Below are 27,625 nucleotides of genomic sequence, written 5' to 3'. Positions count from 1 at the left end.
AATTTTTAAATACATACAAAACAACATATATTTATAGAGAGGCAGGATTGATTAAAGATACACACTTGCTTCATTTGGGAGTTGACTGCCACAGACCTCAGGAAAAAATGCACCTTGCTTTTGCAGAGATCAACATAGTTCAGCAATGCCCAAGCTTCTTTTTCAGAGAGGTGAACCTCAGCTTAGAGGAAGGGCCAAGGAGGCTTCCACGCTGAAGGGGACATGGAGAAGAGGTAGTAATCACACAGGAGTCAGCTCAGGGAACAAATGGAGCGCATGGCCACCTGCTGCTTCCCTGTGCCCTGCCAGGAGAGCGCTGTGAAGCAGAGGCATCCAGGTTCCCAAGCGGGCACCAGCAACACCTCCAAAGCAGACTCGGAGGCCTCCCCGCTGGCGGGGACCTGAGGAACCTGAGGATGAGGTTCCAAAAGTAGTCCCTGCAGAGGCTAAGAGTCTAATCAGGAATAAAAGTAGACAAGCGGGGCGGGAGGTGGGAAACGGGGCTTGGTGTATGTGTGTTCAGTCCTGTCTGACTCTTTGCAACCCCATGAACTGTAGCTCACCAGGCTCCTCTGTCCATGGAATTTTCCAGGCAAAAATACTGGAGTGGGTTGCCATTTTCTTCTGCAAAGGAATACATGATTAAAGGTATAGCCTCCAGACAAATCTGGCTTCAAATCCTCAATCTGTAGCTTGCAGCTATATGAACCCAGACAAGTTATTTTAAAACCTCTACATTATTTACAAAATGGAAATAAACTAGTACCTGCATTATATGGACTTCTCTGGTGGCTCAGACGGTAAAGAATCTGTCTGCAGTGCAGAAGACCCGGTTTAATCCCTGGGTCAGAAAAATCCTCTGGAGAAGGGAATGGTTACCCATTCCAGTATTCTCGCCTGGAGAATCCAATGGACAGAGGAGCCTGGTGGGCTAGTCCATGGGGTCGCAAAGTCTGACATGACTGAGCAACAAACACTTTCACTTTATACTTCCTGTAACATTTTATATGTATTAATTCATTACAGTCACCATAAGGTTATTGGTTAAATGAATAGTGTCTGGCAAGTAGTAAGCATTCAAGCCCATTGGTTACTATAATTATTATTTTGTTGCTGTTGAGCCAATCAGTCCAGTCCGACTTTTTATAACCCCATGGACTACAGCATGCCAGGCTTCCCTCTCCTTCACCATCTCCTGGAGCTTGCTCAAACTCATGTCCATTGAGTCGGTGATGACATCCAACCATCTCCTCCGCTTTCATCCACTTCTCCTCCTGCCTTCCATCTTTCCCAGTATCAGGGTCTTTTCTAATAAGTCAGTTCTTCCAATCAGGTGGCCCAAGTATTGGAGCTTCAGCATCAGTCCTTCCAGTGAATATTCAGGACTGATTTCCTTTAGGATGGACTGGTTTGATCTCTTTGAAGCCCAAGGGACTCTCAAGAGCCTTCTCCAACAACACAGTTCAAAAACAACAATTCTTTGGCACTCAGCCTTCTTAATGGTCCAACTCTCACATCCACACATGACTACTGGAAAAACCATAGCTTTGACTAGACAGACTACTGTCAGCAAAGTAACATCTCTGCTTCTTAATATGCTGTCTGGGTTGGTCATAGCTTTTCTTCCAAGGACCAAGCGTCTTTTTATTTCATGGCTGCAGTCACCATCTGCAGTGATTTTGGAGCCCAAGAAAATAAAGTTTTTCATTGTTTCCATTGTTTCCCCATCTATATGCCATGAAGTGATGAGACTGGATGCCATGATCTTCATTTTTTGAATGTTGAGTTTTAAGCCAGCATTTTCACTCTCCTCTTTCACTTTCATCAAGAGGCCCTTTAGTTCCTCTTTACTTTCTGCCATAAGGGTGATGTCATCTGCATATCTGAAGTTATTGATATTTCTCCCAGTGGTCTTGATTCCAACTGTGCTTCACCCAGCCCAGCATTCTGCATGATGTACTCTGCATATAAGTTAAATAAACAGGGTAATAATATACAGCCTTGAAGCACTCCTCTCCCAATTTTGAACCAGTCTGTTGTTTCATATTATGTTCTAACTGTCGCTTCTTGACCTGCACACAGATTTCTCAGGAAGCAGGTAAGGTGGTCTGGTGTTACAGAAAATTCTCTTTCAGAATTTTCCACAGTGATCCACACAGTCAAAGGCTTTGGTGTAGTCAATGAGGCAGAAGTAGATGTTTTTCTGGAACTTTCTTGCTTTTTCTATGATCCAGCAGATGTTGACAATTTGGTTTCTGCTTCCTCTTTTTCTAAATCCAGCTTGTATATCTAAAAGTTCTCAGTTCACAGACTACTGAAGCCTAGTTTGGAGAATTTTGAGCATGATCTTGCTAGCATGTGAAATGAGTGCAATTGTGCAGTAGTTTGAACATTCTTTGGCAGTGACCTTCTTTAGGACTGGAATGAAAACACTTTTTCCAATCCTGCGGCCACTGCTGAGTTTTCCAAATTTGCTGGCATATGGAGTGCAGCACTTTCACAGCATCATCTTTTAGGATTTGAAATAGCTCAACTGGAATTCCATCACCTTCACTAGCTTTGTTCATAGTGATGCTTCCTAAGGTCCCTTTAACTTCACATTCCAGGATGCCTGGCTCTAGGTAAGGGACCATACCATCCATCATAGTTATCCGGGTCATTAAGATTTTTTTGTATAGTTCTTCTTTAAATTATTATTTAAAGGTACATATTTATAGTAAATGTCTAAAAGCAAGAAGTAGAAAGCCAGTCACTAAATTCATTGTAGTAGTTGCCTTGGTGGCAAAGAAGAAAAATGAAATAAGGAAGGAAAAAAAGGAGACTTGTATTATAGCAATAATGTTTTGTTCACTTTTATTAAAATACCAAAACAAATATGATGTGTTTGCTAATTTTATTATTTTTTCACTAACTTGCTGTTATTGTTGTTCAGTCGCTAAGTTGTGTCTGACTCTTTGCAACCTCCCATAGATTGCAGCACTCAAGGCTTCCTTGTCCTTCACTATCTCCCGGAGTTTGCTTAAACTCATATCCATTGAGTCAGTTCAGTTCAGTTGCTCAGTCATGTCCGACTGTTTGGGACCCTAAGGACTGTATCATGCCAAGCTTCCCTGTCCATCACCAACTCCCGGAGCTTGCTCAATCATGTCCATGGAGTCAGTGATGCCATCCAACTATCTGATCCTCTGTCATCCCCTTCTCTTCCTGCCTTCAATCTTTCTGAGCATCAGAGTCTTTTCTAATGAGTCAGTTCTTCACATCAGGTGGCCAAAGTATTGGAGCTTTCAACTTCAGCATCAGTTCTTCCAATGAATATTAAGGGTTGATTTCCTTTAGGATTGACTGGTTTGATCTCTTTTCTGTCCAAAGGACCCTCAAGAGTCTTCGCCAGCACAATTCAAAAGCATCAATTCTTTGGCGCTTAGCCTTCTTTATGGTCCATCTCTCACATCCGTGCATGGAAAAAAACATAGCTTTGACTATATGCACCTTTGTTGGCACAGTGATGTCTCTGCTTTTTAATACACTAAGTTTGTCACAGCTTTCCTTTCAAAGAGCAAGTATCTTTTAATTTCATGGCTACCATCACCGTCCTCAGTGATTTTAGAACCCAAGAAAATAAAGTCACTGCTTCCCACTTTTCCCTCTTCTATTTGCCATGATCTGATGGGATTGGCTGCTATGATATTAGTTTTTTTAATGTTGAGTTTTAAGCCAGCTTTTTCACTCTCCTCTTTCACCCTCATCAAGAGGCTCTTTAGTTTCCTTTCATTTTCTGCCATTAGAGTGGTTATCACCTGCATATCTGAGGTTGTTGATATTTCTCCTGGCAGTCTTGATTCCAGCTTGTGACTCATCCAGCCTGGCATTTCACATTATGAACTCTACATATAAGTTAAAAGAGCAGGGTGACAATATACAGCCTTGTCGTACTCCTTTCCCAATTTTCAACCAGTCCATTGTCCCATGTCCAGTTCTAACTGTTGCTTCCTGACCTGCATACATGTTTCTCAGCAGACAGGTAAGGTAATCTGATATTCCCATCTCTTTAACAATTTTCCACAGTTTTCACTAACTAATATTTGTTAATACTGGGTGATAGTATATTGTACTTTTTACTATATTTAACTTTTCTAATAAAAAAGAATTTTAAGTTTGTTTGTTTGTTGCCAATACAACAGCTATGCAGTATGCTCAAGCCAAAAAAACTGACAATTTGGCAAATAAATAGCATCCCAATGTCCAAGCCAAGTCTTACGATTCTCAAACTTTTATTCAACAGTTCAACTGTAGTTCTTGGTCCAAGGAGCATTTATATTTTAAGCTAAAAACTCAGAAGCACTGGGAGAATTTTTGGATAGCTTTCCTTATTCAAATCCACAAACTCAAAATATAAAAACACTCATGAAAAACACTGATATTTAGCTGTAGAGCCCTTATTATATGCTAAAGCAATACTAATTACTAGACAGTTGAGGGAGGTGAGTGGGAAAAAGTACAGTCCCCTTATGGGAGTAAGAACTTTATCAATCCATTTTGGAGAAGTGCTGAGCATGGGAAAACCTCCAAACCATGCCTTCTGCTCCCCTGGCCAACATACTGAATGACCATATTTTAAATGAAACCAACCAAGTTACAAATAGCTTTCAGTTTAATCTGAAAAATTTTAATTTAGCCATAAAAGGCAGCAAAGGTGTGTATGAACAGACTCTAAAACCATATGCTGTTTTTTTTTTTTTAATCTGAAAATGACTAATTTTAAAATGAGACAATACATTCTTTGAAATGTGTGAGATTTTGTGCTATTTTCAGACTCTGGATTATCTCTCTTGGTGTCATTTATGGAATATTACCTTTTGATGTTAATGGTGCCCTTTAAAGTACACATTTTGGGTAGAACAAAAAAACAACTATCGAGGCTATTTGATTCAAGAGACAGCACAGATCAAGAGACGGCACAAGATCAAGAATAATGAATTTTTAGCTTGTAAAAACTTGAAATTCCTAAATGGAAGCTGATGATACTGTGAGCTGCTTCATTAAATATATCCAAGCGAGAGTCCCAGTGGTTCTCCATTAAGGGCATGTGAAAATTTAGGGGGAAGGAGGCTCTTCTCAGGGAGGAGCTATTGTCACAATGGCGGGGGTGTGGGGTGGGCACTTTTGGCATTTTAGTGGGCAGGGCCAGGGAAGCTAAATGTCCTACAATGCACACAACAGTCCTGCACAACAAAGAATTGTCTTGCCCTAAATGCCAATAGTGCCCCTGTTAAGAAGCACTGTGTGAGAAAAGCTTAATCAGTTTTGTTCTTAAACTAGGAAACAGCCTTCAGCACTCTTTCAAAAATGCCAAAATCATGTGCTTATAAGGACACAAAGAATTTTTTAGTGTGTTCTCAACTTCATTACTTACAAACTGGGAAGTTCAGAACTTTTTTCCTTTCCCATGAACAGGTTTGTCTTTTCAAAGGCTAATTTTCACTTATCTTGGGATTGATTTCTTTTTCACAAAGAAAGTACAATTAAAAGCTTTTATTGGAGAAACTAATTGGAAAAGCTGTCAATAAAAAAGTCAGTGAACTAAATATCCTATAAGATACATTTTATCTTTTCAAAGTAGGAATTCCACAAATCATTTTCCAGAGAATTAAGAAACTTTCTTAGGACTCCCAAGTAGACCATACACTCATCCACAATGCTTCTGGAAATAATAACCACAATCACCATTTACCATAGGTCATGGATTCTACCAAGTGTTTTTGCATTTGCTATCTCTAAGCTTTATGACTCCTGAGCGTCTCCTGGACAGCAAGGAGATCCAACCAGTCCATCCTAAAGGAAATCAGTCCTGAATATTCACTGGAAGGACTGATGCTCAAGCTGAAACTCCAATACTTTGGGCCACCTGATGCAAAGAACTGACTCACTGGAAAAGACCCTGATGCTGGGAAAGATTGAGGGCAGGAGAAGCAGATGACAGAGGACAAGATGGTTGGATGGCATCACCAACTCAATGGACATGAGTCTGAGTAAGCTCCAGGAGTTGGTGATGGACAGGGAAGCCTGCCGTGCTGCAGTCCATGGGGTCGCAAAAAGTCAGACACGACTGAGCAACTGAACTGAGCTGAAGCTTTATGACAACTCTGCAAGATAGGTATTATCATCTCCATTTTAAAAAGAAAGAAATTACAACACTGAGAAATTAAATTCAAATAAATGTGGCTCAGCTGGTAAAAGATCTGCCTGCAATGCAAGAGACTACAGGCAATACAAGAGATGGCCTGCAATGCAGGAGACCTGGGTCCCATCCCTGAGTCAGAAAGATCCCTTGCAGAAGAAAATGGCAACCCACTCCAGTATTCTTGCCTGGGAAATCCCACGGACGGAAGAACTCGCTTGGCTATAGTCCATGGGGTCACAAGAGTCAGACACAACTTGGCAACTACACCACCACCACCAGTGACAGACTGTATTCAAATTCAGAGTTCTAATACCAAACGCTTCCACTACAGCGTGTCTCCTCCAGAAAAATAGCTAAATTTCTGTGAAAAATTGTTCATTAGCTAGGTACAAAGCTACTATTATTCTCCACCCTAACTTAACAGAGACTAAAGAATATACAGACAAGAGCTCCACTAGCCTCTGGAGCAAAAGCCTTCAGTCATTTAACCACATTCCACAGGCATAAAAATTAGCATTGGCTTAAGCAGACTATTTAAGGAACAGAGGCCAAGCTGACAGGAAAGATATGCAAACTCCCAATCAGTCCTTCTTTTCCATTCTTAAGTACAGTGTTAGTTGTTTCTTACCCTTTCATTCCACAGAAATGAAGCAGATCAAACTTCACAACAACGCAGATGCAAATAAAATCCTGTAACACACTGAACAGCTATCAACCATCAGGTAATTGGATATGGCCAAGTGTCAGCCAGCGACCATAATCTTCAACATCCATGCAAAAATGGAATCGTGTGCACGTAGTTGGTAATAAAGTTCCACAAAGTGAGTAAAAAAAGATTTCTGAAACTTTTATACCCTGGCTATAAAAAGCAGAAAAAGAATACAAACATAATGTCCTGCTATCCTAATTATACTTTGTTTTCTATCATCATAAAAATTCCCTAATTCAAAATAAATGAAGGATTCATCATGAGTAAGATGGAGCCCAGAAAACTGGCCATTTTTCAGAGTTGGAAAACTGATAAGTACATTAGCTGTATATCAAGACCAACCACATGGCAAATCTATATCACAGGTCTACTCAGCTGCTATCCTTTCTATGGACCAACATAGCAAATACAGACACATTTCAGGATGACTGCCTAATTAAAAATAAAAGCAATACTGCTGAACTTGCCATCCTGCTGTGAAATAATGAGTTGCAGTTTCCATTCAAACCAAAAGCAATCTAACATAAAAACTGGCATCCCCTATTTAATTAGTCATGAGTATACACAATGGCATATATTACTGCCAGACAGATCAAAAAGCCAGTTCTTAAAACTGTATTGTCTCTTTTGGATAAGCATATTATATGCTGTTGTAACTACAATCCACCAGGCCCTAGGTCATGACATAAAACAGAAACTTAGGTTGAAAGTTGTAAAGGCATTTAAAAGAGGTTAACTAGTCCAATCTTTCCAATATTCATTGGAAGGACTGATGCTGAAGCTGAAACTCCAGTACTCTGGCCACCTGATGCAAAGAACTGACTCTTCAATCTTTCCCTGATGCTGGGAAAGATTGAAGGCAGGAGAAGGGTCAACAGAGAATGAGATGGTTGGATGGCATCACTGACTCGACGGACACAAGTTTGAGCAAGCTCTGGGAGTTGGTGAAGGACAGGGAAGCCTGGCATGCTGCAGTCCATGGGGTCGCAGAGTCGGACACAACTGAGCGACTGAACTGAACTGAGTCCAATCTTTCAGCCAATTCAACAATCCCCTCTATTAAAAAAATCAAATGTTGGGTCCCCACTAGGTACAAGGCATTATGGTATGTGCTATAATATTTACAGAGCATTTACTATAATCCAGATATTCCTCCAAGTGCTTTATATTTAATATCCATATCAGTTCTATAAAACAGATACTACAGTTGATCCTTGAACAGTGGTGGGGGTTAGGAACTCTGACCCTTGATGCAGTTAAATATATATATATATATATATATACACATATATATAGTCCCCAAGTTCCTCTGCATCCAACCAGTCTCAGACCATGTGTACCATAGTATTTACTATTGAAAAAAATATGCATATAAGTGGACCCATGCAGCTCAAACTCATATTGTTCAAGGGTCAACTGTATTAGTATCCCTGTTCTATGAATGTGGAAACAAAGACATGACATGAAGGAATTACTTAACCTGCCCAAGTTCTTAGAGCCAAGACGTGGTAGAGCCAGAAATTCAAATCCAGAGCCTATGTCATTAATCACTATACTATTACGTCTCTGAGAGGACATAGAAAACTGAATAAAACATGACTCCACCCCTCCAGGAACTTAGTCTCCCAGGAGAACACATGTAAATCAATAAGTACAGTATAGCATACTAATTGTTAGTAACAGGTTAGAAGTAAGGAGGGCTTAATACTTATTGTTCTTACTTGAGGGTGAAGAAGTAGGAAAGGAAATATGTGATTTAAAAGAGGGGAACAAGGACTTTCCTGGTGGTCCACTGGTTAAAAATCTGCCTGCCAATGCAGGAGACACAGGTTCATCCCTGATCCAAGAAGATTCTACATGCCATGGGGCAACTAAGCCTGTGTGCCACAACTACTGAGCCTGTGCTCTAGAGCCCACATGCTGCAACCACTGAAGCCTGTGTCGTAGCTCATGCTCTGCAACAGGAGAAGCCACTGCAATGGGAAGCCCATGCATTGCAACTAAAGTGTAGCCCCAACTCGCTGCAACTAGGGAAAGCTCATGCACAGCAACAAAGTCCCAGAGAAGCCATAAATAAACCATTTTTTTTTTTTTAAAGATGAACAGAATAGGAATTCCCTGGAGATCCTCTGTAGCCTGGGTTCAATCCCTGGTTGGGGAACTAAAATCCCTCAAGCTATATGGTACAGCCAAAAAAATTTTTAAATAAAAATCATAAATAAAATGAAATTAAAAGATAAACAAAAAACCCAAAGCAATCTACAGATTTAATGCAACTCCTACCAAATTACCCAGGACATTTTTCACAGAACTAGAATAATCCTAAAATTTACATGGATCCTCAAAAGAGCCAGAACAGTCGAAGCAATCCTGAGGAAAAAGAACAAAGCAGGAGGCATAACCCTCCCAGGCTTCAGACAATGCTGCAAAGCTACAGTAATCAAAACAATAAGGTACTGGCACAAAGTCAGACCTATGATTAGTGGAACAGACTAGACAGCCCAGAAATAAACCCACACACTTTCAGTTAATTAATCAACAAAGGAGGCAAGAATATACAACGGACAAAAGATAGTCTCTTCAGCAACTGATGTTAGGAAAGTTGGTCATCCACATATAAATCAATGAAGTTAGAACACTCTGTCACACCATGCACAAAAATAAACTCAAAATGGTATAAAGACTTAAATATAAGACTACTACTACTAAGTCGCTTCAGTCGTGTCCGACTCTGTGCGACCCCATGGACTGCAGCCTACCAGGCTCCTCCATCCATGGGATTTTCCAGGCAAGAGTACTGGAGTGGGGTGCCATTGCCTTCTCCCATTACCATCATTACTTTCATGTAAACAATAGAAAAGTGTTATAAATGCTCGCCTATATTTAAAAGCTTGCAAATCTAATCTTTTCTTTGTTGGTGGTGGTGGTGGTGGTTTAGTTGCCAAGTTGTGTCCAACTCTTGCAATCCCATGGACTGTAGCCTGTCAGGCTCCTCTGTCCATGGGAGTCTCCAGGCAAGAATACTGGAGTGGGTTGCCATTTCCTTCTCCAAAATTTAAGACATGACACCATTAAATTTTTAGAAGAGAACATAGGCAAAACATTCTCTGACATAAATCATACCAATGTTCTTAGATCAGTCTCCCAAGCTAATAGAAATAAGAGCAAAGTAAACAAATGGGACCTAATCAAACTTATAAGCTTTTGCAAAGCAAAAAGAAGTCATAAACAAAACAGAAACACAATCTATGAACTGAGAGAAAATATTTGCAAACAATGCAACCAATAAGGGCTTAATTTCCAAAATATACAAACATCTCATATAACTCAATAACAGAAAAACAAACGACTCAATCAGAAAATGGGCAGGGAACTTCCCTGGTGGTCCAGTGGTTAAGACTCCATGCTTCCTTTTCAGGGGCATGGGTTCAGTCCCCGGTCAGGGAAGATCACACATGCCCCATACCACCAACACCACCTCGCCAAAAAAAAGAAAATGGGCAGAAGATCTAAACAAACATTTCTCTAAAGAAAACATATAGATGGCCAACAAGCATATGAAAAGATGCTCAGCATCACTAATGATCAGAGAAATGCAAATCAAAACTACAATGAGGTACCATTTCATGCAGGTCAGAATGGCCATCATCAAAAAGTCTATAAATAGCGACTTCCCTGGTAGTCCAATGATTAAGACCCTGAGCTTCCAATGCAGGGGGCACTGATTCAATCCCTGTCAGGGTCACTAAGATCTGGCATGCCATGCAACATAGTCAAAAAACAGTCTGCAAACAACAGATGCTATAGAGGTTGTGGCAGAGAAGGCAATGGCAACCCACTCCAGTGCTCTTGCCTGGAAACTCCCATGGATGGAGGAGCCTGGTAGGCTGCAGTCCATGGGGTCATGAAGAGTCAGACAAGACTGAGCGACTTCACTTTCACTTTTCACTTTCATGCACTGGAGAAGGAAATGGCAACCCACTCCAGCGTTCTTGCCTGGAGAATCCCAGGGACGGAGGAGCCTGGTGGGCTGCTGTCTGTGGGGTCACACAGAGTCGGACACAACTGAAGCGACTTAGCAGCAGCAGCAGCATAGAGGTTGTAGAGATAGGGAACCCTCCCACACTGATTGTGGGAATATAAACTGATACAACCACTATGGAGAACAGTATGGAGGTTCCTTAGAAAATTAAAAATAGAACTACCCAATGATCCTGCCATCTCACTCCTGGGCATATATCCAGAGAAAACTATAATTCAAAAAGATACATGCACCTCAATGTTCACAGCAGCACTATTTACAATAACCAAGACAATGGAAGCAACCTGAAAATGTTCATTAACTTAGCATCTACGGATATTCCAAAGAGTTTCCCAAAGTAGAAAAATGAGTCAGAGGTAACCATTTACTGAGTTGCTACTATGTTCCAAAGCCCAGTCTCTTTCCTGCCTCCTTAGCTGAGATTAGATAAGAGGTCAAGGGACCATCGGAGAAGGCAATGGCACCCCACTCCAGTACTCTTGCCTGGAAAATCCCATGGAGGAGGAGCCTGGTAGGCTGCAGTCCATGGGGTCTAGAAGAGTCGGACACGACTGAGCGACTTCACTTTCACTTTTCACTTTCATGCATTGGAGAGGGAAGTGGCAATCCACTCCAGTGTTCTTGCCTGGAGAATCCCAGGGACAGCGGAGCCTGGTGGGCTGTCGTCTATGGGGTCGCATAGAGTCGGACATGACTGAAGCAACGTAGTAATAGTAAGGGACCATCAACACATACAGGACAAAAAGAAACAACAGGTAAGAATAAACCCAAAAGGAAGCATGTCACACAGGCCAAAGGTGGGAAAGACAAACATATCGAAAGTCACAAACCAGTCAAACAAAATGAAGAAAAGTGTCCATTGGATTGGAAACTACAGAGGCCAGAGTTAGCTCAGCCTACTGAAACACTACCACTAGTGAGCTCTCTTTGAGCTCACTAATTCCTTCATCAGCCTGTTCTACTACTGGAAAGTTCTGATTGTTACAAAGTTTTTTCCCCCCCCCAAGAAAAGCAGTGGAAAAGCACAGTATGGGGACTTCCCTGGTGGTCTAATGGTTAAGACTCTGAGCTCCCAATGCAGGGGGCACAGGTTCGCTCCCTGGTCAGGGAACTAGATCCCACATGCCACAACCAAAACCTGGCACAGTTAAATAAATATTAAGAAAGAAAGAAAGAAAAAGCATGCCACAATATTCAAATTCTAACTCTGAAGGAGAATTAAGAATATTAACAACCAAAACAATGATACTTGATTGAATCTCGATTTGAACAAACTAGGTATAAAAGACAACTGGGGAATTTTTAATAAGGACTACTATTAGCTGTTATCAGAAAGTTATTATTAACTTAAGTGTGATAATGATATTAAGATTATATAAGACCTATTTTTGGAGATACACACAGAAATAGAAGTGAAATATCATGTCTACATTTGTGCTAAAATACATCAGAAAAAAAAAGACGTAGCAAATTTTACAAAATGTTAATAATTGTTAAGATAGGTGACAGGTAAATGGGTGTTTGTTATATTTTTATCATAATAATAACAAAAACAAAAAAGGCTTCAGAAACAAAAGATGATAAACTTTTTGTCTATTAAAAAACAAATCAAGCAAATGAATGAAGCACAGAGCTCACAAACACCAACAACAGAAATGGAAAAACCAAATGGTCTTATGTTGTGTGAATGACTTCTTCTTGCTTAGAATAAAACTTCTAATAAAGTACCATATACATATTCAAAAAATGTGCTTTCTAAAACAGCTTAGAAACTAATAAAGAACCTAATGTATAGCACAGGGACCTCTATTCAATATTCTATAATGCCCTAAAGGGGAAAAGACTCTAAAAAAAGAGTTATTATATGCATATGTATTACTGATTCACTTTCATGTACAGCAGAAACTAATACTACATTGTAACAATTAACATAATATTGTAAATCCACTATACTCTAATAAAAATTAATTTAAAAAATAAAACAGCTAAGAGGAAAGAGCAGAAAATATACCATGCAAACTGTGCTAGATAATTAAAAAAAGACCCAGTGATAGCAAAGATACTGAGATTGAAAAAGCATGTAAATATAGATAAAATTTCATGAAATGAGAGCAGCGGGAGGGGGGGGACAATTTTTCTAAAATAACATATTATTACATATTATTTAAAACATGTGTATGTTCAATTCAGTTGCTCAGTCGTGTCCAACTCTTTGCGACCCCACGAATCACAGCACACCAGGCCTCCCTGTCCATCACAAACTCCCAGAGTACACTCAAACTCATGTCCATCGAGTCGGTGATGCCATCCAGCCATCTCATCCTCTGTTGTTCCCTTCTCCTCCTGCCCCCATCCCTCTCAGCACCAGGGTCTTTTCTCAACTCTTCGCATGAGGTGGCCAAAGTATTGGAGTTTCAGCTTCAGTATCAGTCCCTCCAATGAACACCCAGGACTGATCTCTTTTAGGATGGACTGGTTGTATCTCCTTGCAGTCCTAGGGACTCTCAAGAGTCTTCTCCAACACCACAGTTCAAAAGCATCAATTTTTTGGCGCTCAGCTTTCTTCACACTCCAACTCTCACATCCATACATGACAACTGGAAAAACCAGAGCCTGGACTAGACGGACCTTTGTTGGCAAAGTAATATCTCTGCTTTTCAATATGCTATCTAGGTTTGTCCTAACTTTCCTTCATGTGACCAAACTGACACAAGTTTAAAAAATTCTGACTCTAACTTAGTAGGTGAATGATCTTAGGCATATTAATTAACTTCTCCCCTAATTTACAAATTAAAGGTAAACATTAACTATACTTCACTGAGTTGTTATGATAATTAAATGAGGACATGCTAAGGAATTCTAAAAATGCATATGTGAAGGGACTTTCCTGGTGGTCCAGTGGTTAAGACTTCAAGCTCCTGATGCAGCGGACCATAGGTTCAATCCCTGGTCAGGGAACTAGTTCCCACATGCTGCAACTAAGAATTTGTATGCTGCAAGTAAAGATCCTGCATGCCACAGCTAAGACCCAGTGCCACTAATATAAAATTTTTTTTAATGCATATATGAAGCATGAGAAACGCTGGGCTGGACGAAGCACAAGCTGGAATCAAGATTGCTGGGAGAAATATCAATAACCTCAGATATGCAGATGACAAAACCCTTATGTCAGAAAGTGAAGAGGAACTAAAAAGCCTCTTGATGAAAGTGAAAGAGGAGAGTGAAAAAGTTGGCTTAAAGCTCAACATTCAGAAAACGAAGATCATGGCATCTGGTCCCATCACTTCATGGCAAAAAGATGGGGAAACAGTGGAAACAGTGTCAGACTTTATTTTTTGGGGCTCCAAAATCACTGCAGATGCTGACTGCAGCCATGAAATTAAAAGATGCTTACTCCTTGGAAGGAAAGTTATGACCAACCTAGACACCATATTGAAAAGCAGAGACATTACTTTGCCAACAAAGGTCCGTCTAGTCAAGGCTATGGTTTTTCCAGTGGTCATGTACAGATGTGAGAGTTGGACTGTGAAGAAAGCTGAGTGTCGAAGAATTGATGCTTTTGAACTGTGGTGTTGGAGATTCTTGAGAGTCCTTTGGACTGCAAGAAGATCCAACCAGTCCATTCTAAAGGAGATCAGCCCTGGGTGTTCTTTGGAAGGAATAATGCTAAAGCTGAAACTCCAGTACTTTGGCCACCTCTTGTGAAGAGTTGACTCATTGGAAAAGACTCTGATGATGGGAGGGATTGGGGGCAGGAGGAAGAGGGGACGACAGAGGATGAGATGGCTGGATGGCATCACTGACTCGATGGATGTGAGTTTGAGTGAACTCCGGGAGTTGGTGATGGACAAGGAGGCCTGGCATGCTGCGATTCATGGGGTCGCAGAGTTGGACATGACTGAGCAACTGAACTGAACTGAACTGATGAAGCACAAGGCAAGTCCTAACACATAGTAAGCATGCAGTAAAAATGAGTTCCCTTTCCTCTCTCCCCAACCCCAACCTTAACCCTAGTTCTGGATGCTGCGAGTATATAACAAATTAAGTTTGGTTTTCTTCTTTATGATACCTTTTCAGTTACCAAGTTTTCTTCAGGGCAGATACACACAAGCCTTTAAGGTCTCCTATAGAACAGGGCATCAAGAGATTCCTGGTTATCTTCTTTAAAGTTTAGCCTTAATTACCCTCCAAATCATCAAAGGCCCTCTAAAACACAATAGCAAAAAAATGTACATGATATTACATATATGATCTAACTAGGAGAGAATTGAGGACTATTATTTCCCATAACTGTAATCTGGATATAAAAAGTATGGTTTTCAATCTTTTTTTTTTTTTTTTGGCTTCTGGGATTTTAGTTCCCCAACCAGGGACTGAACCTGGGCCCTCAGCAATGAAAGCGTGGAGCTCTAACCCCTGGACTGCCAGGAAATTCCTTCTGATTTTCTTTTTTCTTTTTTAATTTCTTTTTATTTTTTTCAAATCCTTGTGTCATGGACTGACTTTCAATAGATCACAATGAAAGAACTGCTCTGCTACCCACAAAATCCCGACTCAGAAGGAAGTCGTCTACAAACGGTTTAGCACCAGGTTCCCCACAAACATGTGATGCATGACGGGCAAGAGGCTCATCTTCTAAGTACACCAAATGTATCTAAAATTTTGTATGCTGGAACATGAAGCTTGACACAGGATAAACTCATATTGGATCCTATTCAAATAAGCTGACATGCTAAAATACTAAGAGGATGTATGAATTTCCAAAATAATCTCTATTTTGATAAGTGTTCTCTTTTTTTTTTTTTTGGCCACTCAGCTTGTGGGATCTTCATTCACCACCAGGGACTGAAGCAGGGCCCTTGGCAGTGAGAGCACAGAGTCCTAACCACTGAACTGCCAGGGAATTTCCTGATAAATTTTCCTATTTGAATTTAAGAAGACCACTTAGGTCAGTTAGGCTACTCACCTCTTCTTTTGAGTTAGAAGGCTATTTAAGAGACTGGGGATAAAAGCAATCAAGAGAAAAGAGGAAGTTAGGTTCCTGGGGTTAGGGCCGGCTCTTCTACAGTTTACATTACAAAGTTGATGTCGAAGGAAAAATCTGATAAGAGGCAAAACAAAATTAGTAATATAAAGTATTGTCAAAAAATATTCACCAAAAATATTTTTTATTCAATCTTATTTCTCTCCCAAATGTATCATTTCTACTAAAGGGAATACTTTACAGCCATTAAAAGTGACACTTAACTACAAGCACATAAAATATATATATACAAGAATGTATTAACTTACATGCTGTCAGTAACAGAAAAAAAAAAAAAAACTGGAGACAATCCGAATATCCATCAATAGGGTGGTTAAATAAACTGTAGTATATCCAAATAATGTATTATATAGTCATTCAAAGAATGAGATAAGTTCTATATATACTAACATAGGGAGATGTTCAAGTTTCACTGTCCAGTGACCATAGTATGTTGCAAAACAAAATGTACAGTGCAATCTTATTTTTATTTTTTAAACAGTAAACATTAATATATAACCAAAAAACAATTTAGAGGCATTCATATATTAAACTGTCATCTTGGTGGAGGAGAGGATTATACAAGACTCATTTTGGTATGGAATACATTTCTGTTCAGTTTTTTTTTTTTTTTTCACAATTATCTTGCATTAATTTTTGCTTTTAAAAATTTAGATTAAAAGGGGTTAGAAATAAAAATCACCCTTTCATCCCTACCACCACAGGAGCTTAAATGACATGAGATGAAATTTACGATATATGTTAAATGGGAAGAGGGAAGGGCAAAAATACAAAAACTGAATAATCAATAATTATATAAAATTATGCACTGGAAAAAAAGGAATTACACCAAAGTGATAATATTGTTTTGGGTGGAAATGTATGACTCATTCTTGACTCTTACTCTAAACTATCTGTAATGCTATATTGATAATAAATATAGCAAAATGCAAATAATTTCACAGTCAATGTATAATGAACCTGAGTCTCTGAAAACATTCAATTATGAGTGTACAGAAATAAAAATATAAAAGATGTAGTAATTCAGTTAAGTTCGTATTAACCACAGCACGCACGCATGCATGCTCAGTTGCTTCAGTCATGTTTGACTCTGCAACCCACCAGGCTTCTCTATCCATGAGATTCTGCAGACAAGAACACTGGAGTGGGGGGCCATGCCCTCGTCCAGGGGCTCTTCCCAACCAGGGATCAAACCTGCATCTCCTGCACTGCAGGCAGATTCTTCACCCACTGAGCCACCTGGGAAGCCCAACGACAGCACACTACCTGGCATTTCTTCTACTTTCTGATAGGGATTTGCTTCCTTAAAATATTTCTTTCTGATTTAAATTCAGGAAAAATATTCCACTTCAAAAATAAAAATGTATTATTTAATGTAATTATGGAGCTTTAAGAGGGCTTTTGCAGGGTTTTTTTGGTTTGTTTTGGGAGGGTTTTTTTGACCACGCCAAGCAGCTTCCCCCACCAAAGACCAAACAGAGTGCCCTGTAGTGAAAAAGCAGTCCTAACCACTGGATAACTATTAACAAAAGGTATTGGCAAACAATGCCTATTTTCATGGGTCTTCACTCTGTGTGTGTGTGTGTGTGTATGTGTGTGCACGTGTGTATACTTTCCAAATAAAGGTTCATATTCCAGTCTGAAATTTCATTTGTTTAGAGACGATTTTGATAACATTTCTATTATTTCACAGGCATAAAAGATTTCAACATCATTTCAGACTAGCCAGAAGGAAGCATTGAAGAAAGTGGGGAAAACCACTAGACCATTTAGGTATGACCTAAATCAAATCCCTTATGATTATACAGTGGAAGTGACAAATAGATTTAAGGGACTAGATCTGATAGAGAGTGCCTGATGAACTATGGACGGAGGTTCGTGACATTGTACAAGAGACAGAAATCAAGACCATCCCCAAGAAAAAGAAATGCAAAAAAGCAAAATGGCTATCTGAGGAGTCCTAACAAATAGCTGTGAAAAGAGAAGTGAAAAGCAAAGGAGAAAAGGCAAGATATACCCATTTGAATGCAGAGTTCCAAAGAATAGCAAGGAGAGATAAGAAAGCCTTCCTCAGCGATCAATGAAAAGAAATAGAGGAAAACAATAGAATGGGAAAGACTAGAGATCTCTTCAAGAAAATTAGAGATACCAAGGGAACACTTCATGCAAAGATTCGCTCAATAAAGGACAGAAATGGTATGGACCTAACAGAAGCAGAAGATATTAAGAAGAGGTGGCAAGAATACACAGAAGAACTGTACAAAAAAGATCTTCACGACCCAGATAATCACGATGGTGTGATCACCCACCTAGAGCCAGACATTCTGGAATATGAAGTCAAGTGGGCCTTAGGAAGCATCACTACAAACAAAGCTAGTGGAGGTGAAGGAATTCCAGTTAAGCTATTTCAAATCCTAAAACATGATGCTGTGAAAGTGCTGCACTCAATATGTCAGCAAATTTGGAAAACTCAGCAGTGGCCACAGGACTGGCAAAGGTCAGTTTTCATTCCAATCCCAAAGAAAGGCAATGCCAAAGAATGCTCAAACTACCGCACAATTGCACTCATCTCACACGCTAGTAAAGTAATGCTCAAAATTCTTCAAGCCAGGCTTCAACAATACGTGAATCGTGAACTTCCAGATGTTCAAGCTGGATTTAGAAAAGACAGAGGAACCAGAGATCAAACTGCCAACATTCGTTGGATCATCGAAAAATCAAGAGAGTTCCAGAAAAGCATCTATTTCTGCTTTATTGACTATGCCAAAGCCTTTGACTGTGTGGATCACAATAAACTGTGGAAAATTCTGAAAGAGATGGGAATACCAGACCACCTACCTGACCTGCCTTTTGAGAAATCTGTATGCAGGTCAGGAAGCAACAGTTAGAACTGGACATGGAACAACAGACTGGTTCCAAATAGGAAAAGAGTACGTCAAGGCTGTATATTGTCACCCCGCTTATTTAACTTCCATGCAGAGTACATCATGGGAAATGCTGGGCTGGAAGAAGCACAAGCTGGAATCAAGACTGCCAGGAGAAATATCAATAACCTCAGATATGCAGATGACACCACCCTTATGGCAGAAAGTGAAGAAGAACTAAAGAGCCTCTTGATGAAAGTGAAAGAGGAGAGTGAAAAAACTTAAAGCTCAACATTCAGAAAACTAAAATCATGGGATCCAGTCTCATCATTTCATGGCAAATAGATGGGGAAACAGTGGGGGAAGGCTCCAAAATCACTGCAGATGGTGATTGTAGCCATGAAATTAAAAGACGCTTACTCCTTGGAAGGAAAATTATGACCAAACTAGACAGCATATTCAAAAGCAGAGACATTACTTTGCCAACAAAGGTCCGTCTAGTCAAGGTTATCGTTTTTCCAATGGTCATGTATGGATGTGAGAGTTGGACTATAAAGAAAGCTGAGCACAGAAGAATTGACGCTTTTGAACTGTGGTGTTGGAGAAGACTCTTGAGAGTCCCTTGGACTGCAAGGAGATCCAACCAGTCCATCCTAAAGGAGATCAGTCCTGGGTGTTCATTGGAAGGACTGATGTTGAAGATGAAACTCTAATACTTTGGCCACCTGATGCAAAGAGCTGACTCATTTGAAAAGACTCTGATGCTGGGAAAGATTGAAGGCAGGAGGAGAAGGGGATGACAGAGGATGAGATGGTTGGATAGCATCACAGACTCAATGGACATGAGTTTGGGTGGACTCCAGGAGTTGGTGATGGACAGGGAGGCCTGGCGTGCTGTGGTTCATGGGGTGGCAAAGAGTCAGACATGACTGAGCAACTGAACTGAACTGAACTGAGAAGGAAGCAAACTGCAACCTGTAACAGTTCACACAACACATGACAATTTAAAAAATTCAACATTTATGATGGTTAAAAAAATTCAATGACATCTATTGCATATAAAATTTCTTAGCTCGGCATTCAAAGACTTTGCTCTACTAAAACTGGCCTAATTGTTATACCCCAGACTTAACCCTTCGTTCAAGTGTAGCTTTCCCCTCCTAACTCAGCTTAAATGATGTTCACCTCATTCTAGCTGTTGTATTCAACATCTTCTTGGTCTTCCTAACTTCATTCTCACACCTCTCCCAATTTACTCTCCAAAATGAATAAATCTGAGAATTTTTCATGTGTGACACAACGGCTCTTTGTTATTTGGCCCCTGGCCACATCTCCAGCCTCATCTATTTGTATTTCTTTACCCACAGACACAATCTGCTACAAACATAGGGAACTACTTAAAGTGCCCTAGTCATACTTCAATGCCTAGAAGGAATATTCCTTCCCTCTGGCGTGTTTTTCTTGACCTCTTCTACGCTCTCTGGGGATCATCTCATATGGGAAGTGTTCTCTGACTCTTCAATCTCTGCTGTGTTTTGATAATGCCTTGCACAAAGCTCTGTTATAACAGTTATCATACAGTATTTTAATGGCTGCTTATCTATCCCTTTCACTGGACTATGAGCTCCATGAAGAATTAGACTTGAACTTACTCACCTCCAAATGAGTATGGCATAAAAATTTTAATATTACTGTATGAATAAAAATTTACAGCAGGAATAAACTAAAATAAATAATTATGTCATTGAACTTCCATACCTTCTATGTAAAAACATATTTATCCATCCATTCATTCAGTCAACAAATATTTATTTAGCACCTTAAGGGCCAGGCACTATGCCAAGCCATAGAGAGCTAGTGATGACAATATAGACACACACACAAAAAGAACCCTGAGAGTCTTTGAATTTGGGGAAGATATAAATAATTTAAAATCATCTCTATTTCCCAATTCCTTCTTAACAAACATGCATTAGTTTTATAATCTCACACACATACAAAGTGAAAGGTCCTCCCAAATTACAAATTCCTACCAATCAGTAAAAATATAATACCCAAAGTAAATAATGTGCAAATTTGTGAACCATAGCTAATGCAAAAGTAAAACAATTTTTAAGACCTTTTAGTCAGATTCCAATTATACCTAATACAAAAAAACAAGATTAAGTGTGCAAAAATACTTCATGATTTCCACAGTGCCTACTTTTGAAAAAAAAAAATACCATGCAAACTGTCCAAGAAAAACACTGACCACAAGATCAATACCATCCTAGTTTCCCACACTGCAGAAAAAAAAAAAATTGTCATCCTATTCCATCTAATTGGAGGAGGAAATGGTAACCCATTCCAGTATTCTTGCCTGAAAATCCCATAGACAGAGTAGCCTGACGGGCTATAGTCCAAAAGGGTGCAAAGAATCAGACATGACTGAGCGACTAAGCACATTCCATTCAATGCAGAAGAGGTGACATCCTCCATACAATTTGTTCAGAAGACAACAAACACCATATTTCATCTGTATAATGATTTACGGTTTGCAGTTCACTAAGCACTTTGACCTTTACAACAATTCTGTTTTCTTATTCCCATTGGACAGATTAAAAAACTAAGGGTTGAGATGAAGAAGGTCTTTCTAACTATAACTCAAAACCAAAAGTCATAAAAGAAAGGACTGATAAGTTTGTCTACATAAAAATCTAAAAGTTCTGCATGGGAATAAAAGAAGTCAGAAGACAACAGTCAAAATGGGAAAATATCTGCAATACTTCAGACAAAAAAACATGTATTTTATCATCTTATCATACATATATATGATACACAGTACATAGTACACATAGTGTTAGTCGCTCAGTCATGTCCGACTCTTCGGACCCCATGGACTGTAGCCTCTGTCCATGGAATCCTCCAGGCAAGAATACTGGCGTGGGTAGCCATTTCCTTCTCCAGGGAATTTCCCGATCCAGGAATCAAACCGAGGTCTCCCGCATTGTAGGCAGATTCTTTACTGTCTGAGCTACCAGGCAAGCCCATATACATATATAAATACACATATATTATAAATCAAGAGAAAGAGACTTACAGAACAGTAGGAAAGAGATCTATGACTCAAAAGAAAAATAGGTAAAGAATTTAGACACACAGTTTACAGAAATGGAAATATGAGTGATCAAACAATATAAAAAAATCCTTGATCTTAATAACATAATATTTTAAAACTTAAAACTACTCTGAGCTATCATTTTTCTCTATCAGACTGGCAAAAATTCAAGTCTGATAACAGCAAAACATAATACTGCTAACACTGATCCTAGAGCCAGAGTACTTAGCTTGAGTTTCTGCCACAGTAGCTGTGTGATTTGGGCAAGGCATTTAAATTTTCTACTCATTAAGTATTCTTCTGAAAAATGGAGATAATAATTGCACCTAACCCAAAGGAGGTTATTAAGATAAAATGAAGTAATGTATATAGAGCACTTAGTATCTGGAACACAGAAAGCACCATGTAACTGTGATACAGTTAATGTTGGTGAGTGAACAGGCAACGTACATTTTGGAGCAGCAGCAAAGGAAAGCAATTCAGCAATATATTTCATAGTTATAAATGCATACATCGTTTAACTTAGAAATCCCACTTTCTACAAAGTTATCCCACAAATGGCCTTACACACATGTAAGATGGCATGCATATTTTCAACAGTCTCCATCATAGAACTACTTATAATATCACAAGACTAGAAGCAACACAATAAGGAACTAATTTATTTGACTAGAAATAAATTATAATACATCCATTCAATGAATATGATGCAAAAAAAAATTTTTTTTAAAAAGCAGGAGTTCCCCAATGACCTAGTGGTTAGGAATCTGGGCTTTCACTGCCATGTCCCAGGTTCAATCCCTGGTTGAGGAACTGAGATCCTGCAAGGTGCGAGATGTGGCCAAAAAATAAACAAAGGGTAAGAGCAAAAACCGTAAAAATAAATTAAATTTTAAAAATTAAAAAAGCAGAAACTATGTACTGAACTGGAAAGATCTCTAAGATATATTAAGTGAAAAAGTAGTTTGGGGGTAACAGTTTGAAGGTGCAGAACAGTGGGGACCATGGACTAACTTCTGCATGAAAAGTAGAAAAAATTAGATTACATATTCATATTTGTAAGCATTTGCTTAAAGAAAGTCTCAAAAAATGTAAAGAAACTAGTAAAAGCAGTCAGGAAGGGAGCATGGGAGGACTAGGAATAGGAGTGAGATTTTTGCTGCTTACATAAAATATATAAATGGGCAACTAACTATTTGAATGTATTACCTTTTCAAAAATTAATTTTTTAAAAAAAGCTCAGAGCATAAGAACTTTGCCTACAAGCATATAGTTAATCATAACAGGATGGATTACAATTTTGTCACACTGTCTTTCTGAAATTGTCAAGAATGTAAGATTTAAAAATTATCACAGGACTCCCCTGGTGGTACAGTAGATGAGAATCTGCTAGCCAACGCAGGGGCACAGGTTCAGTCCCAGGTCTAGGAACTAAGTCCATGCACTACAACCACTGAAGTCTGTGCGCCTCGTGTCTGTGATCCACCACATGAGAAGCCACTGCAGTGAGTCCGAGCACCAAAAGAAGAGTAGCCTCCAATCGCAGCAACTAGAGAAAGCCCCCACAAACGTAAAAAAGACCCAGTGCCACCAAACATTAAAAAAATAGTCACAAGTGAGACTTCCCTGGTGGTCCAGTGATTAAGACTCTGCATTTCCACTGCAGAGGGAACTAAAATCCCATATGCTACATGGTGTGGCCATAAAATAATAATAATGATGATGAAGTTTTTTATAATAAAAATAAATAAAATAAAAATTATCACAAGTAAGTTTTTCTCTGAAACAACCACTCCCTCAATAAAAGTAACACCAGTGTGACCACACTGAAGTCATCTCCATATGATGACTTGGAAAATATATATAACAATGTGAGTCTAAAATATTCACCATCACCTACACTATTCAATGCAATAATTGGGCTTCATTTCCTGGAAGATGAAATTCTCATAAAAGCCCTTATCATAGGTTTCAAAGTCCAATACAACATTCATTTTGCAGAAAAATGAAATGTACGACACAGGAATTATATTCGTAAAAATTTTCACATGGAAAGAGAATCATTAAAGCAAGTCAGCTTTCTACTCTAAATAAGCCAGAGGATGAGTACATATAAATATGAAAATGTGTAACTTTGTTTTTATAAATAACATAAGTACAAAATGTTATTGGGGATAATGGGTTGGAGAGTCTAGCCTAGCTTCTCAACATATACACTTTTAAACAGAACTAAACAGGCCTGAGTTCAGTTGCTCAGTCGTGTCCGATTCTTTGCGACCCCATGGACTGCAGCATGCCAGACCTAAAATATTTTAAATTACAAGAGACTGTTTGAGACCACCATCCCAAATATATATATATATCTGTATGAGAGAATACATCATACATCCAGTGTATCAGGCAAGTATCTGAGGATCTCAACATTAATTCACTCACAAGCACACAAGTACTTGTACCACCTAGTACTGCTTTTGAACAAGTGACAAGGAGTGTCCAACTCAATTTTGGGTCCCTTAATTATGAGCAGCCCCACATATAGGACCCAGCATCTCATCTGTTCCATTTCCTGCTTCATAGTGAGCAACTACGACATCCATATTGGTGACATAATATGTCATGTCCCTTATCCTCCCACTAGTTCAATAATCTCTATTCCCCTTCAACAGCACTGAGACAGTTACATCTTGTTTTTAGTTTTTACCTTGAAACTATATTTATATTGAACTCACAGCTTTCTCATTTTGTATTTCTTACAAAACCTAGTCTTCAACCACCTTTCTGATTGTCTCCTTATTCTCCAAGTACACTAGCCCCAATGAACGTTTTATTTCTTATAGCCCCAGCTTGGACCCTCAAAGTCCATCACATCTCCCACACTATCATTAGCAATGTAAAGTTACTCTCCATTTTATCTTTCTTTCTTGTAAATTCCACTTCTGGATCCACCCAATCATCTTTTTTGCCCTCTTGCTCTTAGGCTGCTGAAGAAGTATAAAATCCATGGTGCTAGGCCCCATTATTATAAATATTACTGGACCTACATGTGGTTAGCAATTTTTTGTTTGTTTAATCCTTAATCCACCCCTCTTTCATGTTCCATTCAAGATTTCCAAGGCCATAAAACTCAAGCCAGAAACTCACCATAGTTCCTTCAGTCTTCAAAGATAATTGACTTCTCCACAGATAACCGAGCACATCAAGAAAATAAGACCATCTTTAAACTCGCTCACTTTCCCTCCAACCACATCAGTGTCCACACTTAATGTCTATTCTTGTGGTGTCAAAAAATGAAACACTCAACATATTAAAATTTCCCCATATAAATAAAATTTCCCTTCAACCTACAAAACTGTTTCACTCATACTAAGAAAAACACACATGTGCCATAGTGGAAAGAACATAGGTTTCAGAACTAGACTTTTTTCAAATTCTTGCCTATAGCCTTCCCAACCATAAAAGAGGGATACTGCTGATACTAAACAAGGCTGTTGTGATCTATAAAGCATCTTTATGACACGTAACCTATAGAATAACCTCAACAAAGGTGTTTCACTACTATCAGTTTTCCTTCACAACCACAGTTGCTGAACAAGGAATTTTATTCACTGTTCCACATTTGTTCCTCAATCCATCATGATCTGATTACTGCCATCCATCATTCCCACCATCAAGCTATCTAAAGTGTCTTTCAAAGAAAACAAGTGATCTCCTAATTACTAAATTCAGTGGTTTCTTCCTAATTCTCACTATACTGGTATCATACACTGATAGTTACCCTCTGCCTTCCTGAGATCCTTTCTTCCTTTGGCTTCTATCATAATGCCACTCTGTTCTAGTTCTTGTCCCATTCTTTTAACCTCTCTTTCTCAGTGTCTACTACCCTACAATGATATTCTTCCTGGTCCACAGCCCTTTTCATCTCTTCTTTCAGCATTACCATCCCATACTAAGGCTTCAAATATCCTGCATATATTCTTAGTTGACCCTCAAATATATGTATATCCAGTTCCAGACTTTCTTCCGACTTTCAGACCCAAATTTCCACAATAATATCTGAAAAACACTTCAAACTAAACTTGTCCAAAACCAAATTCATTACCTTCCCTCATAACTGCTCCTTTATTCTCTATTTCAATTAATATTACCAATCCATCCCATCAGTCAGGTTAGAAATCTCCCACTAATTCTCTCCACTTTGTTTTGGGAGCACATGGAATTGCATGCCATTCTCTTCACTCTCCTCTGACCTGGATTAGCACATTACTTTCCAAACTACCTAGGCTGTCTGCCTCCAAGTCTTCACTTTGAATTCTTCCTCCATATTTTCACCAGAGGTAATCAACCATACCAAACTCCTGCTTACAAAAGCTTTAAAAGCTCCCCATACCTACGGAATAAAGTTCAAATTATTTAGCAAGGTTCCTCACCCTGCCCAGAGGGATAAACTGACAGGTTTTTATTTTTAAATTCGACAAACCCGGTTTCACTTCTAGCTAAATCTGAATACTGGCTTAGTCCAGATAGTTCAAAGTGAAGGATAAAAGGCAAAGGAGGGAAAAGGAGAGATTGGGATAAGAGGGATGACAGGGGAGAACTGAAAAGGAGCTAGTAGTGCCTGAGAGGAAGAAAGTATCTTTTGAGGGTAGAAATGGATGAGGGAAGATTATGTCTGAGAAAAGTTTGACAGTACAGATCTCCGTCAGAGCCGACAGGGTGAAGCTTAAGGTCTCAGACACAGGAGTTCTCCGAGGAAACGAAAGGGTCCTGAGTCTCTAAAGTGGGAAAAGTGCCTGAGAGGAGTCGGGGACCAGGTCCCACTTATGAACGAACTTCTCACGGGTTCCGGGCCTCTGAAGAGGGCAGAGAGAAGGCGCGGGGGGAGGGGAGAGAGGGGGAGCTGTCCCGGGACCCTGAGGGAAGTGAAAAGAGTAGGGGAAGGGGTCGAGGAGTTTCCCTAGCCGCTGAGAGAAGGGCCTCCGGGAAGCGATTGACTTCTGCCAGTCCTAAAACACCCGAGGCACCAATGCTCCGGAGCCCAGGCGGGTAGCAGCAGCGCGCGCGGGCCGGGTGCCCTGGGTTCGTGCCCCACGCGCTCTCTTGGCGTTACCTGAGGCGGGACTGAGCAGCGAGAGGGGTGCCTGAGCAGGCGGGAAGGGGAGGCGGAGGCAAAGAGGGAGCATAGTACCCCTCACTGCTCGGAGGCGGCAGCGGCTCTTAGCCTGCGGAGGCGGTGGGGGTCCCTCTCGCAGAAGCCGACGACTCGGCGGGGCCAGCGGCGGCGGAGTGCGAGGAGGCTACTGCCATGACCCCCAAGTCGGGGTCGCTCCCCAAGCTTGTTCGGCGGGGCCAGCAGGATGATCCGGCCGGGGAAGCAAAGAAGGCAGCTGGGAGCGCCGCTAGGCTCCCTGGCCGCGAGCGACTGAAACGCCTGCCCCGCAGGGCAGGGGAGTTGGGGGCGGGGTTTAGTTAGCCCCGCCCCTCACCTCAAGCCCTCGCTCAGAACAGCCAATCAATTGTTAATCCTTGAAAAAAAAACGAGCTGGTGGAATTGCCCAATTAGCGCTAGGAATACCACGTGGTATGAGGGCGGGCACAATGGGCGTTCAGAGAAGCCAATCATCAGCCCAAAGCTCCAACTCTGGAGGACTAAGGGAGCCAATAGGAAGAAAGTAGAGGTAAAAACAGAAG

At 40.0% G+C, this 27,625-nt stretch overlaps 1 protein-coding gene across 10 annotated transcripts in view; it reads right to left on the bottom strand.

Annotated features, from left to right (window-relative positions):
• Positions 1–27,351, bottom strand: part of TESK2 (testis associated actin remodelling kinase 2) — a 137,717-nt gene extending 110,366 nt beyond the window's left edge. For 2 of the 10 annotated variants that reach the window (XM_070786650.1, XM_070786649.1), the window contains exons 1-3: positions 27,045–27,350; positions 15,899–16,033; positions 15,002–15,056 (exon numbers count right to left, since the gene is read on the bottom strand). The gene's annotated coding sequence lies outside the window, so the exon portion shown is untranslated. Of the gene's footprint in view, positions 1–65; positions 11,449–15,001; positions 27,013–27,044 lie in introns of those variants that run through there. The other 8 variants (XM_070786647.1, XM_070786645.1, XM_070786646.1 and 5 more) reach the window with 7 other exon arrangements.
• Positions 27,352–27,625: the final 274 nt, after the last annotated feature.

Source organism: Bos indicus, chromosome 3 (assembly GCF_029378745.1).
Source record: "Bos indicus isolate NIAB-ARS_2022 breed Sahiwal x Tharparkar chromosome 3, NIAB-ARS_B.indTharparkar_mat_pri_1.0, whole genome shotgun sequence".
Taxonomy (NCBI): Eukaryota; Metazoa; Chordata; class Mammalia; order Artiodactyla; family Bovidae; genus Bos; species Bos indicus.
This window is presented reverse-complemented; position numbering and strand designations above follow the sequence as displayed.